This window comes from Aedes albopictus, chromosome 3, assembly GCF_035046485.1.
Source record: "Aedes albopictus strain Foshan chromosome 3, AalbF5, whole genome shotgun sequence".
Taxonomy (NCBI): domain Eukaryota; kingdom Metazoa; phylum Arthropoda; class Insecta; order Diptera; family Culicidae; genus Aedes; species Aedes albopictus.
In genome coordinates this window covers 281,025,641-281,043,831 of record NC_085138.1, presented here as the reverse complement: position 1 = coordinate 281,043,831, position 18,191 = coordinate 281,025,641, and the positions used below count along the sequence as shown (strand labels likewise).

Here is an 18,191-nt window from a genome sequence, read left to right as displayed (position 1 = left end):
TCTCGTTTCAACAACTTCATATATGCTCTTCCGAGTTTGGGTTTTAAGGTACATCGATCCCTGCTATCATTTGTCGAAGCAACCGAAACAACCCTATCTATAAAGAATTGGCAATTCATATTCGCAATATTGAAGGGAGTTTTTGATAAACGATCATCAGAGATCGGTTATCATATTTATGAACAGTAGAGTTCCAGCAAATGTTTTCAAAATCTTTATCACTCTGTGTGTCGTTCAGTAGAAATGTGTTTAACGAAACTGCATGAATAACATACAATAAAACTTCAAGTTTACAAAAAAAAACAATAAAAGGGGTTTCACTAAAGAGCGTAAAATGTTCGTTTCATAAAATTGCGATTAAAATTTTCAAAGATTGCCTTGGTGATCGCGACGCTTACGCAGACAAATATTTAACGTAGCGTTTAACGCTGTTTAGTGAATTCCTTTTATATTTTTTTTAGATGATTGTTGCTTTGAACTATAGCGATGTGCGTGTAGAAAAAAAACACGTAGATGTCGACGAATTTGTGTCACTATATATTGAAACTTCGATAGAAGTTCGTGAAGAGATTGCTTCCAAGGTTGTTGAGCAATTCTAACGATTAAGATGAATCGGAGAAACAATACATTATCAGACAAGCCCCCCCCCCCCCCTTATGACCATCTGACTTGGTGAAAGTCTCTTACAAGAATGAAAATTACACTAAATTGTTAGTATTCTGAAGTAAATTTGAACTATGTTAAGATAAAATTTAAACTTCAAACAAAATCACTTCCTCCACAACCATGCGGCTCCATTGTGACCTGATATAAAAAAAAATTTTTTTTTTCGCGCTTAGCGCAAAAATGCGCAAACAGTGACCTATTTAGCCAAAAACTAGACAAAATTGCACGTCAGATCCGGGATACGGCGTCGTTTTCTGATGTTTCCTAAACAAGTACTAGATCTCTTTAATACGAAGTTTTTCTTCAAAATTTCATAAAAGTCAATATGTTTGCATATTGCAAAAACATTATAATTTTGTGATTGAATTCCAAACAATGCCTGAAATGTAATGGTTATTCATACCCAAAAACACAAAAAATATTGTCACATTATTCAAGTCTTCCTAACTTTTACAACGAACTCATGAAGGAAGCTCATAAAATAAAGGCAATAAATACTAATATTGTAGCACATAAAACTTCAACTTTGATAAAATCCACAAGACTCAATTTTCGCTCAAATCTGTTGAAAATTTGGGGTTTTCTTAGTTGAAGTATCTATAATGGAAGAAAAATATCAGAAAAATAAAATATTGAAGTCGATTTTTGAGGTTTTGTCCGGCTTCCGGCCACTGTGAGATGCCCCGAACGCCCAGCGTCCTATAAATAGGACAGTCCTTTTGATGTGAATATCTAAAGAATTATGCAAAATTTTAGAATACTATCTTCAGAGAAGATGTTCTCCACACCCATACCTTGCTCATAGTGAACAATATATTTTGTGACCGGTTCACTAGGTGGCGTAAACGATGCTGCAAAGAACGCATATTTCACTATCTGTGAGCTTCATTTCCAATGCGAATAAAAAAATATTTCCCTGGAATCTTTACTATGGTTAATAATTTACAGTTCATTTCTTCGGCAGAGTTGTCAATCAATACATACAAAAGTCGATGTATGTATGATTGTATGTTTATATGCTTGTACAGGGGATAGACAAAATGATCGGGACAGGCAAAATGTTGCCTTCTCAAAAAAATATTCAAATAGCTGTAACCTTTCGAAAAGTGCATTAAATATTCTCAAATTTTTACTGGAAGTGGATCAACTAGTTGTGTATCAGTGGACAAAATTTGAAAAAGATCGGGCTATTCTGCACGAAGTTATAAAGATTCTAGAAAAAGGTATATTTATCCGATAGTCAACATTGAGCTGTTATATCTCCGGATTCAATGAACTGAATGCAATGAAATTTTGACCATTTACGACTTATATAATGAGCTCTGAAAAACGTTTGACTCAACTTGAAATTATTCACAAGAGAAAAAGTTATAGCGATTTCATTTATTTCATGATTTTTTAGTAAATTGGTCCATTTTTTATATGCATTCCATTACTTTTTTAATGAATTGCCGGCTATGTTGTTACTTTCTTTCAAAACATATTTATATTCAAGACAATTAGAGGGAATATAAATGAACTATAATTAGCATCTTGAATTTTGAAACGATGTTGAAGTTTTAGAAAATTTGGGGATTTATTAGAAAAATTAACTAATCGTTATAATTTTCTTCCGTGTTAAGAATTTTAAGTTAAGTCAAAGGTTTTTCAAAGCTCATTATATAAGTCATATATGGTCAAAATTTCATTGCATTCAGTTCATTGAATCCGGAAATATAACAGCTCAAAGTTGGCTATCGGATAAATATACCTTTTTCAAGAATCTTTATAACTTCGTGCAGAATAGCCCGATCTTTTCCAAATTTTGTCCACTGATACACAACTAGTTGATCCACTTTTAGTAAAAATTTGAGAATATTTGATGCACTTTTCGAAAAGTTACAGCTATTTGAATATTTTTTGAGAAGGGAAAATTTTGCCTGTCCCGATCATTTTGTCTATCCCCTGTATGTTTGTCTAGTTGTATGTTTATATGTCTGTATGTATGTATGTATATATGTATGCCGGAACATAGGCATAACTCTGAAATGCGTCAAGAAATTTCAATCAAATTTGGTATACACATTCCTTAGGATGTGGAGGTGGTAGTAGGGATATTGAAATTCAAGATGGCGGCTTAGGTTCCAAGATGGCGGTCAAAACTCCAGAATATATGTTTTTAACGGCAATGCTGCTTCGGATACTATGCAATATGGGTATCCATCGATCGGGCTTCAAAATTAGAACTCAAAAATGAATATCCGATGCGATTTTGAAATCCAAGATGGCGGACCATATCCAATATGGCGGCCATGGAATGGTAGTTTGATCTATAATACCATGCAATATGGGTATATATCGATCGAGCTTGATGAGTAGAAGTCAAAAATCGATATTTTACGCCATTTTGAAACCCAAGATGGTGGATCATATCGAAGATGGTGGCCACGGAATGGTAGTTTGAGCTGCAGCATGCAATAGAGCTATGAAACCATGCAATATGTATGGGTATCTATCGATCGGGCTTCATGAGTAGAATTCAAAAATGAATACCCGATGCCATTTTGAAACCCAAGATGGCGGACCATACCTAAGATGGTGGCCACGGAATGGTAGTTTGAACTATAATATCATGCAATATGGGTATCTAGGGAGAAGGGTAGAATAGAGAGTAGATTTGAGGGTAGAAAAAATGTTAGGGTAGAGAGTAGGGTAGACGGTACGAATAAGCACAATATAGACTAGAGGGTACGGTAAAGGATAGGGCAGTGTTTGTGGTAGAGGAAAGTTAAGAGGGTAGGGCAGATGGTAGGGTTGAAAGTTATGATAGAGCGTAGGATAGGGGTTGGAATAGAGGGCATAGAAGACAGTAAGGTAGAGGCTAGAGAGTAGTGTGAAGAATTGAGATGAGATTAGATGGCTAAGGTTCTTTTTTAAGATACCTTCAGGAATTGATTGATTGATTTGTCTTTATTAGAGAGACTTTCAGCCCTTGGCTGGTTCGTCTCTTTACCTTCAGGAATTCTTTTCAGGATTTCTTCAGGCATTCCTTTCGAGAATCTTCCCAGGTTTATTCCCGAGATTCCTTCAGATATTTCTTCCGAGATTGCTGTATGGATTGCTCCGGAGTTCTCTTCAGGGATTTTTGCAGGGGTTGCTTTGGAAAATCCCTAAAGGATTCTGTTAGTTATTCTTTTCTGCATTCTTTCAGGGATTTGTGCTGGAACTCCTTCATAAATTCCTTCCAGGATTCCTGCTGTTATTCCTTAAGATATTCCTCCCGAAAAAAAATATGAAAAAATATATGTTTCTTCCGAGATTGTTTTCAGGCATTCCTAGATCATAGAGACATCTTTTATGGTTCTTGCAGGAATGCCTGCTCAGCTTCTGGACGGCATTCCTGTTATGTTCTCTCTAAGGATTTCATCAGGTATTCTTTTCGGGATTCCTTCAGGAATAACTTCAGCGATTTCTGCCAGATTTGCTTTGGAAAATCATGAAAGGATTCTTTCAGAAATTATACCCAGCATTCTTTCATTTTTTTAGTACACTTTCAAAGTGATCTGTCGAAACACATTCAGAGAATCCTGATGGAATTCTTTCTATGAGCCGGGATCCTCGCTCGGGATTAATCATGGAGTAGTACAAACATAAGTGGAGAAGCCGTGTCGAGTATATCTCTCGCGCTTAGTATCATACGGGCGTATATACAATGATCGATTTCTCTTCATCGATTTTCTCTTTCATTAATAACTTGGGCGGCAAATCATTTTCGGTTGTTTTTGTTGCTTTTGATGGTAGTCCTAGTCGTCCTTTACCAAAACGCACCGAGAGATCATCCGAATATTGGTGGTATTCCCCAGAATAATCCGAAGAGAAAATCGATGAAGAGAAATCGATCATTGCAGATACGCCTGTATGATACTAAACGCGAGATCTGGTTGAAATTTTATATCAAAACATGGAATGATGATGAACCTGGGCGTGTTAGTGGAATACCTGTAAATATGAGACACCGAAGACGACCTTATAGTTGAGGTAGAAATACGTATTTGTCGAAGAATACAAATTAAATGGAACAGTACGATTTTCTATGAAAAACTTCTGAAAAGTTTACGTATGGTGAGTACGTAAAGAGAGTTTGTGGGAAGCTGAAGGAACAACTCAATAACTTTATTGAAAATCATTATCTGTGTAAAATCTAACTTCTACAGCATTTTAACATTTGCTTATGCCACACATTGTGAGCTCTCTTTGTTTGATTTGTTAAAAATTGAGAAATGTTGAACAATGCAGTCGAAATTACATGAAATTACAAGAATCATGCTTTGCATACTTTTAGGCGTTTATCGGGTTATATTTCTGTACCAATTTATAAGTCATTTTTCTATTCTTTTTGAGTGGTTATCATCTCTCTCACTTGTTTAGAGCTGTATTGTATCTATACGGATCAGAATATAACAATAGCGTAGAAGTTGGGCTGAAATAGAACTCGAGAAAATTATCAGACATTGAGGACCTACAATGAAGAATTTTTCTGGAACTACACCATAGACTTCCATTTTTTTCATCAAATCATGATTATTTTAATGGAACTTGACCTTTGATAACAATTTTTTTTTGGAGATTAAACTTGTGAGACACCTTGGGCGTTAACGGGTTAAGTAGTTATCCTCACTTCCAAAGCAACGATCAACCGAGCCGGTTGATAATCGGGCTCAGACAAAAAAAAAACAAAGTTGAATTTACCTAAGGCGAAACTGGAAGCATTATATAATTTTTTCGGTTTTTGATTTTTTATTAAATAACGAAGCAATATTTTCAAAATCGGTTTTCGTACACATTTCGAGTATGGATCAAGGTATCTTCTGATTTTTTTTTGAGGTGGAAAATGTTTTCCATTTTTGCAGAAACCATTTTTTTTTGTGAAATTTTGTTCAAAAATGGTTTCTACAAAAAACGAAAAACATTTTCCACTACAAAAAAAAATCAGAAGATACCTTGATCCATACTCTACATGTGCACGAAAACCGATTTTGAAAATATTACTTCGTTATTTAATAAAAAAAAAAATCAAAAACCAAAAAGTGAGGAAATGCTTCCAGTTTCGCCTTAATACACGAACCTGAAACTACAAAACACTAATGAAAAAAATAATTATTTATACAAATATCATCTAAAAACATCCACCAATCTAAAGATTGATGCCTAACGACAATTTTCATCAAAAACAACTAAAATAATCGGATCATCTGAGAACACGTTAAGACAAGACTTGGTTGTATAGTCTTTCAGTAGACTACCAACCCTGAGGAAACAGAAATAGAAGAGTAATTATCCTCTCTTTCACTAAATATAGATGCATTGCATATACATATACGGATCAGAATACAATGATAGTATAAAAATTGCGCTAAAACAGAGCTTGAACAAATCGACAATGATTTTTCATAAGGGCCTGACTGACTTGATCGATTTCTCTTCGTCGGCTCTCTCTTTCGCTAATAACTTGATCAAAACAAACAAAATCATCATTCTTTTTGTTTCTATAGCAAGATATAGTCTTCTTCTTCGCATTTCAACCAAAAAATCTTTAGAAAACTCAATATACATTCTGTAATAACACAAAGAGAGGATCGATGAAGAGAATTCGAAAATGTCAGTTAGGCCCTAACTAAGAATCAGTGTCAAAATTATCGGATGTTGAGGACCCAATTCGAAGATTTTTTTGGAACTACGCCATAGTCTTCCGAATTTTTCCGTGAAATCGTGTTTATCTTATTGGAACTTGGCTGTTAACAAACTGATAACAAATTTTTATGAAGATTACAATTGTGAGACTCCTTGGGCGTTAACGTGTTAAATTAAAGATAACAATCTATTAAGAAATTCTATTGAAGATAACACGGTTAAGAGATCAATATTGCTCTCAGTGATAAACTATGTAACAATATTAGGCACCATCCACAAATTACGTAACGCTCTAGAAGAAGGGGGGGGAGTACGACCAAGCGTTACGGTTCATACAACAAATTTGGGAGATTCAAAAAAAGCGATAAGAAGTGATGAGGAGGGGGGTGTTGTCAAAGAATGCCAATTTTAGCGTTACGTAATAAATGGATGCTGCCTTAGGCAATTGTCAAAAAATTCCAATTTTAGCGTTATGTAATAAATGGATGCTGCCTTGGGCAATCATCGGCAAGTAGGATAACCCGAGCAGAAGAGAATAACAATCTCATAACAAAATGTGTTATTTTGACAAAATAACTGAGTAATTAAATCAGTTATTCTAATGTTATTAACTAACATATTATGTTATAAACTTGCCTGTAATAAGCGGCAAAATAACAAATATCATAACAAAAAAATGTTCCTGGAAGACCAGTTCAATAGCATGTTTTGTGTGTTTCAATAACAAGTTAATATCCATGAATTTAGAAAATATTTCAATAACAAATTTTGAAATTCAAAAGTAATTGATAAAAACCCAAGCGCACCCTTTACATAAAATCATCCTGATTTGTTCCATAACAAAAATATTTTTGAAATGTTGTTTGATGGATCCACCATATTAATAGCTGGATAATAACAAAATAAGGTTGTCCAACAAAACATGTTATGAAAAATTAATTTTTTGATAAGTTAATAATAACAAAACAAGATATAAAAACAGGTTATGATACCTGATACCGCTTGCGTGCGCAGCCTTTTTCTTTTTTATCGCTCGTTTATTTTGTTGAACGCAAGAAAGAGCGAGATAAAAGATGGGGCAAAGTGCCCCCTATATTATCTGTTTCTTTCGCGTGTTTGTTTACCAGAGTGAGTGAGAAAAAAGAAAAAGCTGCGCACGCTAGAGCCTGATACCAGATATATTATTTTGTAGTTATTAATTTGCGATTCTCCTCTGCTCGGGAACCGCTTTTATTGAGCTGCTGCAAGATTCCATAAAAGTGGGGGCAAGACTCCCCCTTGAGGGCATCCACAAACACTTAATTGCCTAATCGCTGCTTCACACAAGTCGAGAAGAGATGGCCATTGAAACGGCTAGTTTGGCGTAGCTCGACGTTTCGGTCTCGTCTCTCGTGCAGTTCGTGAAGATGTAGCATACCATTTTTTATACACATGGCGAGGCTGCTGTAATTTCGAACACTACTGTTCATGTATACCTATATTGGTATATAGCTATACCAACGAAACAAAATATATGAGTCAAAACAACTGAACGGGGATTTGGATTTGAATGATTATTAGTACTAGAAGGGATTAAATGGATTCAGAAGTTGTTTAAATGGTTTATGTTTTAATCAAGCCCAAGCCTCAATTTTTAGTGCCAAAGAAAAAAACAAAGAATTTTGCGCTGCATTCTATTAAACTCAAAATTTCAAATTTACTCTCTGAATTAGATGTTACAAGATTTCACATGAGAGCAGTTGTCGGGCGTTTATCTTCAACAATTTGACTTTTGAAATTTTAAACGCTTCCAGTTTTGTTTTCCATATGAAATTTACGCAATAAAAAAAACGAAAATCTAGGATCTAAAATTTATACCAATGATGAAAGTTTATCACTTCAACCCCTTTCCTGCTTTATTGCAAAAGTCACCCTCATCCTTCCAGAAGAGCTTTTGCATCCTTTGCGCGAATTGAAACAAAGCAGCATAATTTTTTGCTTTTTCTCTCTCTCTCATTTTAAAATATTTATTATCTGTTTGTTTGCAACTGTTGAAGTTTCCATTTTTTGTGATGCAAAAGTGTTCTACCGTCGTTTTTTGTTGCTGCTCGCTCGCTCACAGACAGAACAGAGCAAACGGATTAAATTTGAATAACACAATTTCAACCATCCCGGTCGGTGGTGTGGCAAACCTATCAAAATAGAATTCCCGGAACAGAAGAAGCAGCGCGATTTTGTCGTAAGTCGTGCTAACGATGGGTATCGAGAGATAAGCTCTAGGAAACCGATCCGTGTCGGAGGCATTATTTCCGAATATTTCTAAAGGGAAGGCCACTCCTTCGACGGTGACGACGGGTGCAATTAATTTGGCTATCGCTTGAACGCAGAGTGGAAGCGAGGCTTTTAGACTGATGGAAAACGGAATCCCTTTAGGCGATAGGAATCAGGATAGTCGTGACCGAGGGCTTGAATGAAGAGGGAAAGTTAGCTTTATTAGGTGACAATAATAGCGTGAGGTTTCGTGTTCATTATTATATAGAGGACGAACGAAGAGCTACTAAGATTATGATTTTTTGTCAATAAATTCTGTAGAGAACCCAGTGCTTTATTACGACACTGTATCGACGTGCTGCGTGGGCTTCAGAACTAATTAAATATACATTTGTTCCGGTGTGGAAACCACACTGATCAGAGGTTATAGTCAATATTCAAAAACCTGATTTAATTCACCTATGGTGAACAGAACCTTTATTACACTTATTGAAATATTGTTGTATTGTTTGTATTTAACATATTTATTTTGCGTGATTGTGTCTTTTGGTCATACGATGATCTTAGTGAAACTGCGATACAATTTTCGAGCATTCTAAGGGTCTGTTCCAATTGGAGAATTAAAACCAATTTTCACTTAAACTTGACAGTTCGATAATTATTTCCTTAGGAGAACTGTTAAAATTAAGTGTCGAACTGTCAAATTTAAGTAAAAAACAATTTTATTTCGCCAATTGAAACAGACCCTAAGAAGAGAATGTATGTAGTATTTATATGATGTCGAATGATCTTCAATTAAACCTAAAGAAAGGAAAACTAAATTTATTGAAATTACTCCCAAGTACTCTTCGAAAGATACCTCGATAACTAAATGTCCAATCCAAATAAGATTCAAAAGCGTTCTACTAGGATGTTGCAGCTTTCATGTGGTGGTAGAAGAACTCAAATCGGTTGACATACGGTTGAGAAATTTATTATGATAAACTTTGTCAAAAATCTCTCGAATAGTTAAGCTGTATTACTCTCCTCTTCGAAAGATATCTCAATAACTAAATGTCCAATCGAAATAAAATTTCAGAGCGTTCTACTATGGTGTTGAAGCTTTCATTTCATGCTAAGAGAACCCACACCATTTTCTGCACGCCGCCGAAGGTCGTTCTTAGCACCCGTCGCTCGAAAACTCCGAGTGCTTGCAGGTCCTCCTCGAGCATCGTCCATGTCTCGTGTCCGTAGAGAACCACCGGTCTTATTAACGTCTTGTACATGGTACATTTGGTGCGGGATGAATCTTTTTTGACCGCAGTTTCTTCTGGAGCCCGTAGTAAGCACGACTTCCACTGATGATGCGCCTTTGTATTTCACGGGTCACGTTATTGTAAGCCGTTAGCAAGGAACCGAGATAGACGAATTCTTCTACCACCTCGAAAATATCCCCGTCTATCGTAACATCGCTGCCAAGGCTTGTCCTGTCTCGCATGTATTTTGTCTCAGCCGCATTCACCACCAGTTCGGCCTTTGCTGCTTCGTGTTTCAGGCGGGTGTACAGTTCTGCCACCGTTCCAAATGTTCTAGCAATAATATCCATGTCATCCGCAAAACAGACAAATTGGCCGGATTTCGTGAAGATCGTACCCCGGCTGTTGAGCCCGGCTCGTCGCATAACACCTTCTAGGGCGATGTTGAATAGTAGGCAGGAAAGTCCATCACCTTATCGTAGTCCTCGTCGAGATTAGAATGAACTGGATAGTTCACCCGAAATCCTTACGCTGTTTTGCACACCGTCCATCGTTGCTCTTATCAGTCTGGTAAGCTTCCCGGGAAAGCTGGTTCTCGTCCATGATTTTCCATAGCTTTGTGCGGTCGATACTGTCGTATGCCGCTTTGAAGTCGATGAACAGGTGGTGCGTTGGGACCTGGTATTCACGGCATTTCTGGAGGATTTTCCGGCCGTCATTGAAACCGGCTTGGTAACTTCCCACGAACTCATTTACTTTAGGTTAAAGACGACGGAAGATGATCTGGGATAGCACTTTGTAGGCGGCATTCACAATGGTGATCGCACGAAAGTTTTCACACATTAACTTGTCGTCTCTCGGAGATGAACCAGCCATCGGCTGAAAGTCTCTATAATAAAGATAATAATAATAATAACTTGTCGCCTTTCTTGTGGATGGGAAAGATTATCCCTTCCTTCCACTCCTCCGGCAGCTGTTCGGTTTCCCAGATCTTGACTACTAACTGGTGCAGACAGGTGGTCAACTTTTCCGGGCCCATCTTGATGAGTTCTGCTGCGATACCAGCCGCTTTGTTGTTTTTGAGCTGGTGGATGGCATCCTTAAGGCGAAACTGGAAGCATTTTCTCATTTTTTCGGGTTTCGATTTTTTATTAAATAACGAAGCAATAATTTCAAAATCGGTTTTCGTGCACATGTAGAGTATGGATCAAGGTATCTACTGATTTTTTTTGAGGCGGAAAATCTTTTCCATTTTTGCAAAAACCATTTTTTTGTGAAATTTTGTTCAAAAATGGTTTCTGCAAAAACGAAAAACATTTTCCATCTGAAAAAAAATCAGGAAATACCTTGATCCATACCCTACATGTGCACGAAAACCGGTTTTGAAAATATTGCTTCGTTATTTTATAAAAAAAAAAACAAAAACCAAAAAGTGAGGAAATGGATCCAGTTTCGCCTTAACTTCCCTTAGCGTGGGAGTTGGTTCGTTCCCGTCGCCTGCTGCACCAACATATGCATTTCCTCCACTGCCTTGGTCCTCCACTGCCTTGGTCCTCCGTGCCGATCACCTCACGTTTGTCTGTCAGAAGGCTACCGTCCTTATCCCTGCAGATTTCGGCTTGCGGCACATAGCCTTTGCGGGATGCGTTGAGCTTCTGAAAGAACTTACGTGTTTCTAGTGAACAGCACAGCAGTTCCATTTCCTCGCACTCCGCTTCTTCCAGGCGGTGCTTTTTCTCCCGGAAGAGACGGGTCTGCTGCTTTCGCTTCTGTCTGTATCGCTCCACATTCTGTCGGGTTCCATGCTGCAGCATTACCGCCCGCGCTGCGTTCTTCTCCTCCAGAACCGCTCTGCACTCTTCGTCGATCCAATCGTTTCGTCTACTCCGTTCTACGTACCCAATAGTGCTCTCGGCTGAGTTGTTGAGGGCTGCTTTGACTGTACTCCAGCAGTCCTCTAGAGGGGCCACATCGAGCACACCCTCGTCCGGCAACGTTGTCTCGAGACTCTGCGCGTATGCGGTGGCGACATCCGGTTGCTTCAGTCGCTCTAGATCATACCGGGGCGGTCTCCGGTACTGTACATTGTTAATAACGCACAGTTTTGGGCGCAGTTTAACCATCACCAGATAGTGATCAGAGTCGATATTAGCGCCACGATAGGTCCTGACGTCGATAATGTCAGAGAAGTGCCGTCCATCAATCAGAACGTGGTCGATTTGCGATTCCGTTTGTTGTGGTGATCTCCAGGTGTAACGATACGGGAGGCTGTGCTAGAAGAAGGTGCTACGAATGGTCTTATTCTTTGAGGCGGCGAAATCGATGAGGCGTAGGCCATTTTCGTTCGTCAGCTGGTGGGCGCTGAACTTTCTAATCGTCGGTCTGAATTCCTCCTCATGGCCTACCTGAGCGTTTAGGTCTCCTATGATGATCTTGACGTCGTGGTTTGGGCCAAGGTTTAGGCAGCGGTCGTACTCTCGTTCGAGCTGCGCGTAAAATGCGTCTTTCAATGCTTCCGGAGTGAGTGCTGTGCACGTTTATTATGCTGATGTTGAAGAATCGGTCCTTGATTCTCAGCTTGCACATTCTTTCGTCGATCGGCCACCAACCGATCACGCGCGTCTGCATATCACCCATCACGATAAAAGCTGTTCCCAGCTCACGTGTGTTGCCGCCAGGGCGCAAAATTTTCGAGCAGACGAGTTGAAGTTCACCGTGCGGCAATTTTCATTCACTTGCCTGCATATTCATATTCAGCTGCTCGATACTCGTTTGTCAACTGAATGAAAGTCAATGAATATTTGTAATCATGTTACAAAGTGTTTAATTGTTGATAAAATATTAACGTTTCGATTACATTTAGCGGTGCTTTACATCGATCTTTCCCCATTTGATTGTTGTGGAGTGTTTTTGGAAGGAATCGTAACCATAAACGTAGATAGAGGATTCTGGGGTAATACGCACCACTTAAGGCTCAAATAACCATCATTCAGTCATCAACAATCATCATTTTTTTAAAAGCAGTTTTCTTCCTCTAAGTCACAAAACCGTAATTGAAAATTATTTCATTGTTATCCAGATGGTGGCCAGAGTGCAGTGATAAATTTTTATTAACATTGGTTGAGGTTTCAGCGAGAAAACTGCTTTTGAGGTTTTGCTAAACGATGATGGTTTGTTTCCTCTTAAGGAAGATGCGTCCAAGTGCATTTAAAAAGGCAATAATTTATTGGTTTAATGCATGCATTCATTGCATATACTTTCATTCTAAGAGAAACCAAACAAAATTTCAGCCTTAATACAGTTCAGCTCTTGAAAATAACGTTTTTTGTAAAGACTAACATTACGGCTTCGTATGTTTATGCGGGGCAGTATGCACCCTTGCTCGGGGTAAAATGTACTACAACAATGGGGCAGGATGCACTCAAACAAAGGGGCAAGACGCACCACAACATTGAGGCAAGAAGCACCGTCGAGTTTAGAAATCTTTTTACTTCTTAGACAAAAGGCATGTTTTATAAGGTTTTAAGACAAACAATAGCTCAATTTTGTTTGCGATTATTTACAGAGCACTCATAGATATTATTACAGATTGTTTTCTATAGGTGCGTTTTGCCCCAACCAATGAAGTGCATACTGCCCCAATCAATAGCAAAAAATAAAATAGTTTAAAACATATAATTTACGTAGATTACTGTTTAAGTTATTTTTCCTATGCTTAGCATTGCCCTCAATGAACTGAATAAACATAACAGCATTAGATGTTTGGTCGGTTTTCATCATCAAATCATTCGACAAACGATCGGGAAAATTACATCAGAATCGTGCTTTTCAATTTTATTCATTTTTCTCACTAATTACGTAATGCAGATATGTAAAATTTTCCAGATGCTCATTTATTAAGACGTTCTATTAGACTGATAAGGTTTCAAAGCTCTAAAACCGATAATCCCTGAAAAACAAAGGGGTGCGTTTTGCCTCGACAGTGCGTATTACCCCAGATGCCCCTAATTATGAAGATGTTTCTCGATCGGCTTCATATTCAATGACTAAGAATTGACTGACTGTGTGAAGAGGCAGAGCGAAAATGAATTTGTTTGTTTTGAATATTCAGTCAGAATCATTCAAATTCGTGCTGTTTTCAGTAAATGACTATGAAAATTTTGCACCCTGGTTACCGCAACTCTGGTAGATTATATGATTACCTCTAAACGTTCGCACCATAAATCCTGTCCAACACACCTCCTGCAGCGCTACGATTCCGAACCCGCGGTCCTTCAGTATATCGGCGAGTATGCGGGTGCTCCCGATAAAGTTGAGAGATCTGCAGTTCCACGTACCGAGCATCCAATCGCAAGTCCCTTTTCGCTTTTCGCTGTGGTCGTCGCCATTGGCATCGGTTCGCATTCTTCTCTTGTTGATTTTTCGGTGCTAGTCTTTTTTACGGCTGGCCCGCAGGGCCTGACATCAACCCACTAACCCAGGGAGCTGGGCTTACCTTCCCGGAAGCTACGGGTTCTGCATTGGCATTTCCTTCAACTACAGTGCTAAATAGCTAAGCTCAAGCGCAAGTCTTCGCCGGTTTGGTGTTTTTAATGGGCGCCCAGGAGTTAATATTTATCTGAGCTTCCACCCCCATTTTTAGTGATAAACTTTGTCAAAAATCTCAAAAAGTTTAGTTGTGTAACTCCATAGATGGTTAGAAGGAAAAAGATGACCGACTCTAAGTTTTTCCATACATTCCCCCGGAGACATACTCTACATGATACACTACCGCCATCTGTTGAGTGAGAAGCGCAAAAAAGAGGTATGCTTTATGAGGTCTTAGATAAGTTTTAGGAGATTTCAGGGGCATTCCAAGAGGGTCTCAGGGGACACAGAGAGGTGTCAGGGGAGCTTAAGGAAGTCACAGGAGGTTCCAGGGGGCCACAAGGGTGTTTCGAGGGGTCTCAGAATAGTTTCAGGCAGGGATGGCATGTCACGCAGAAACTGTGCCCATTTACGCTCATCTTTCACTGAACTTCTCAGTTTCATTTACCTTACAAAAGAGGAAGAGAAAAAACGCACAATAAAATGTACATAATTTCTCTCACGCAGAGTCAATGTTGCTTGAGCGTTTGGTGAACCGAAAGCATGTCAGTGAGTCCAAAACCCGCTAAGGGTATAGACACTATAGACTATCACGCCGAGGACCTGGGATCGAATGTGAGTTCTTGCTTCGGAAGGGAAGTAAAGCGTGGGTCCCAAGATGAACTAGCCTAGGGCTAAAAATCTCGTTAACCCTCTAATACCCAAATTTTTGATTTTGATCTAAATATCATTTTTCGTCATCTAAAATCGATTTAAACATGTTTTGGCAGATGATTCTTTTTAATTCACGATTTCGTGAATTTCAGTTTTTGATTTTTCTAATTTTTATTTTTGAACATCCCCACAATTTTATATTTTTCCTGGAAGCCAATTTGGGGTACGGATTTTTTGATGTGAAAACTTTTTGAGATTTTAAGATCACTGTTGAAATATTTTTATTTTTATTTTTTTTTCATAGAAAATTTTATTTTCCGTGTAATTTGAAGGAAAATAATTTTAGAGTATATTAGATTCCCTTAAACTATTAAACTAGAATAGAATGATTTGGGAACAATTTAAAATATGTTAATTGTAGCGATTCAATACAAAATAAACAATGACTTCTAAAAGGTAACTAAAACATCAATTTTTCAATGATTTTAAAAAAAAAGTAAATGCGTTTTAAAATACACCAAAAACCATTTTGAGATATACAAAACCATCCTAAATATCAGCCAAAAATATAAAAATTTTGATTTTTCACGAAACAAAAATTACAAGAATGCTCAAACTATACCCCGTCTAAAGGCGGTATTGGGTATTAGAGGGTTAATACAGATAAAAAAAAACTATTGGCGATCAAATGTGAGGTTAAGTAACGCAAAATTTTCAACTTTGGAAGCAAAAATAACATATTTCTGGCCAATACATTGCATGAAAGTTAGGAGATTCTGCAATAATTTCACTTTTCTTCCATTTGTAGCATTAGTAATTCAGTCTAGGGTTGGTAATTTACTGTTTTAGAAAAGCGCCACCTGCGCAATTTAGCTTTGCGTTTGATGGTCAATAGGTTCCATAGACTCGCTGAGACATGGTTGAGCAACACGATTTTAGTGTGTTTTGCCGTGAATTTAGAGTGTACCGAGCGAATATGACGTCACGCAATCCATTGTCGTTATTGAAATCGTGACGTCATGCTCGTTTGGCTACACAAACAGTTCGTTTGGCTACAGTTGCCTTCGCCTCCGCGAGTCTATGGAATCTATAGTGTCTATAGCTAAGGGGTATCAAATCCTGTACCCAAGCAACACGACTTGTTGCTAATCCAGTAACAACAACCTTAGTGTAATTTATTCACTGTCCGTATTACGGACGACAGAACACAATTGCATCTTCTTTGAAACCCAAAAAGCGCAGATTATGAATTCTTATGCAACATAAGCGAGGAGGAATGATAAAAAAAGTTGGGACAATATTTTGTCCAGACTCGAACCATGGACACCAGGAGTATTATCTACTCACCTTACATACTACACCAAAAGCTCTGTGAGAGAATCGATGCTCAACACACCATGAAAGCTACTGAAGTTACTTGTTACTTTATTGCACCTTCTTTGTCACAAGTTAGAGAACTGTCAAAATGAAAAGACGCTCAAGTTTTCTGTAACGCATATGGAACCTAATCTGAACAAACAAACCAGAGTTAGATGTTTCATGCATGTTACATAACTCATTTGATGTAAGCTGACTGTATTATCACTTGCGAGCAATATGTAAGCTCCGCCTCCACGAATCGATGTCAAACACGTGGTAATTTGTAATTTCTATGAAACAAAGCCGCAACTTTACGAATTTCAGAATTTAAATGCAACTCAACTGACAAGATGGAAGTTTCGTGTGCTTCTAGTGCAACTCATTTAGACCAAAGCATAGAAAGCCACAATCTGCATGATGTTGCAGGTGCTGCTTAGGTGATATCAGAGACAAGCAGACGTCTTAAGCTGGTCAAGGACTTACAGTTGATGGATATTTTGGTTCCGAATTCCACCAACAGGCGGTGCTAGTGAGCAAACAAATTTTGTTTTTCATATATATCTGGAAAATTTGCAAAAAATTGCAACTAGCGCCGCCTAGCTGCAGAAGCTTGAACCAAACGATAATAATTCTGAAAGCCCTTGATCTACCAAACAATTTTGCCGAAGACACCAACTCTCGCTAGGCGGCGCTAGAGAACAAACAATTTTTAAATTTCGCATATCTCAGCATCCTCATTTTGTAGAAAGATGGTGTCTTCGGCAATATTGTTAGGTAGATCAAAAGCTTTCAGAATAATTACCTTTTGGTTCAAGTTTCTGCAGCTAGGCGGCGCTAGTTGCATTTTTTTGCAAATTTTCCTGATTTATATGAAAAACAAAATTTGTTAGCTCACTAGCACCGCCTAGCGGTGGAATTTTGAATCTTAAGTCTTATTATCTATTAGTCCTTGACCAGCCAAACAACTTTGCCGTAGACACCAACTTTCTAAGTAATCAGGATCATGAGATAGGGGAAATTACCTATTCTCGGCCGTTTTGTTCTCTTCGTCTTGGGGGGTTTTTTGAACCCTATTGAACTCAGAGTTGGTCTCAAATCCTTCCCAACTAAGCTGAATGATATGGCCAAGTTTCAGGCAATTTGGTTGACAAAAACCCCCCATGACGAAGAGAACAAACCTGCCGATAATTCCCAATGTCACCCTATATGAGATTGAAATTTCGTTAGTGTCACATCTCTCTCTATTTGTCTGTGATTTATGTGATATCTTAGACAAGCAAGTACTTTCATACTCCTGTGGTACACACAGTATTGCACTGGAAGCACGACTGAGTGCGCTCTCAACACGAATTTTTGTGTGCACATTTTCTGTGTGCACAAAATGTGCACACGCTAACGCCGCTCAGCACTAAAGTGCATAATTTCCAGACTACACCAAAAATGTGTAACCCTTGCACATTTATAAAATCAGCTCCAGTGTCCGCAAAATCGTTAAATTCGCAAAAAAAAATGTACGCCCATCTAGCTAGGTTTACTAGTGACCTTGGAAAACAAAAAAAAATCAACATTGTGCATCTAGACGAGTGTACGAGCTGTTTTTTGAGAATGTGTAACTGTCACTCATTTTTGTGTGGTCTGGAAATTATGCACTTATGAGTAGGTCTTACACATTTTAGTGCTGAGCAGTTTTAGCGTGCATGCAGAAACTGAAAAAAAAAACATGTTTGTTCTAACATTTGTTTGAGCATTCATTTTGAGTGTGCCGCGATG

The 18,191-nt window shown here is 38.1% G+C and overlaps 1 protein-coding gene across 1 annotated transcript in view; it reads left to right on the top strand.

Moving 5' to 3' along the window:
• LOC115257360 (probable phospholipid-transporting ATPase IA) overlaps window positions 1–18,191 on the top strand; it is a 356,682-nt gene that overhangs the window by 32,959 nt on the left and 305,532 nt on the right. The window lies entirely within an intron of this gene.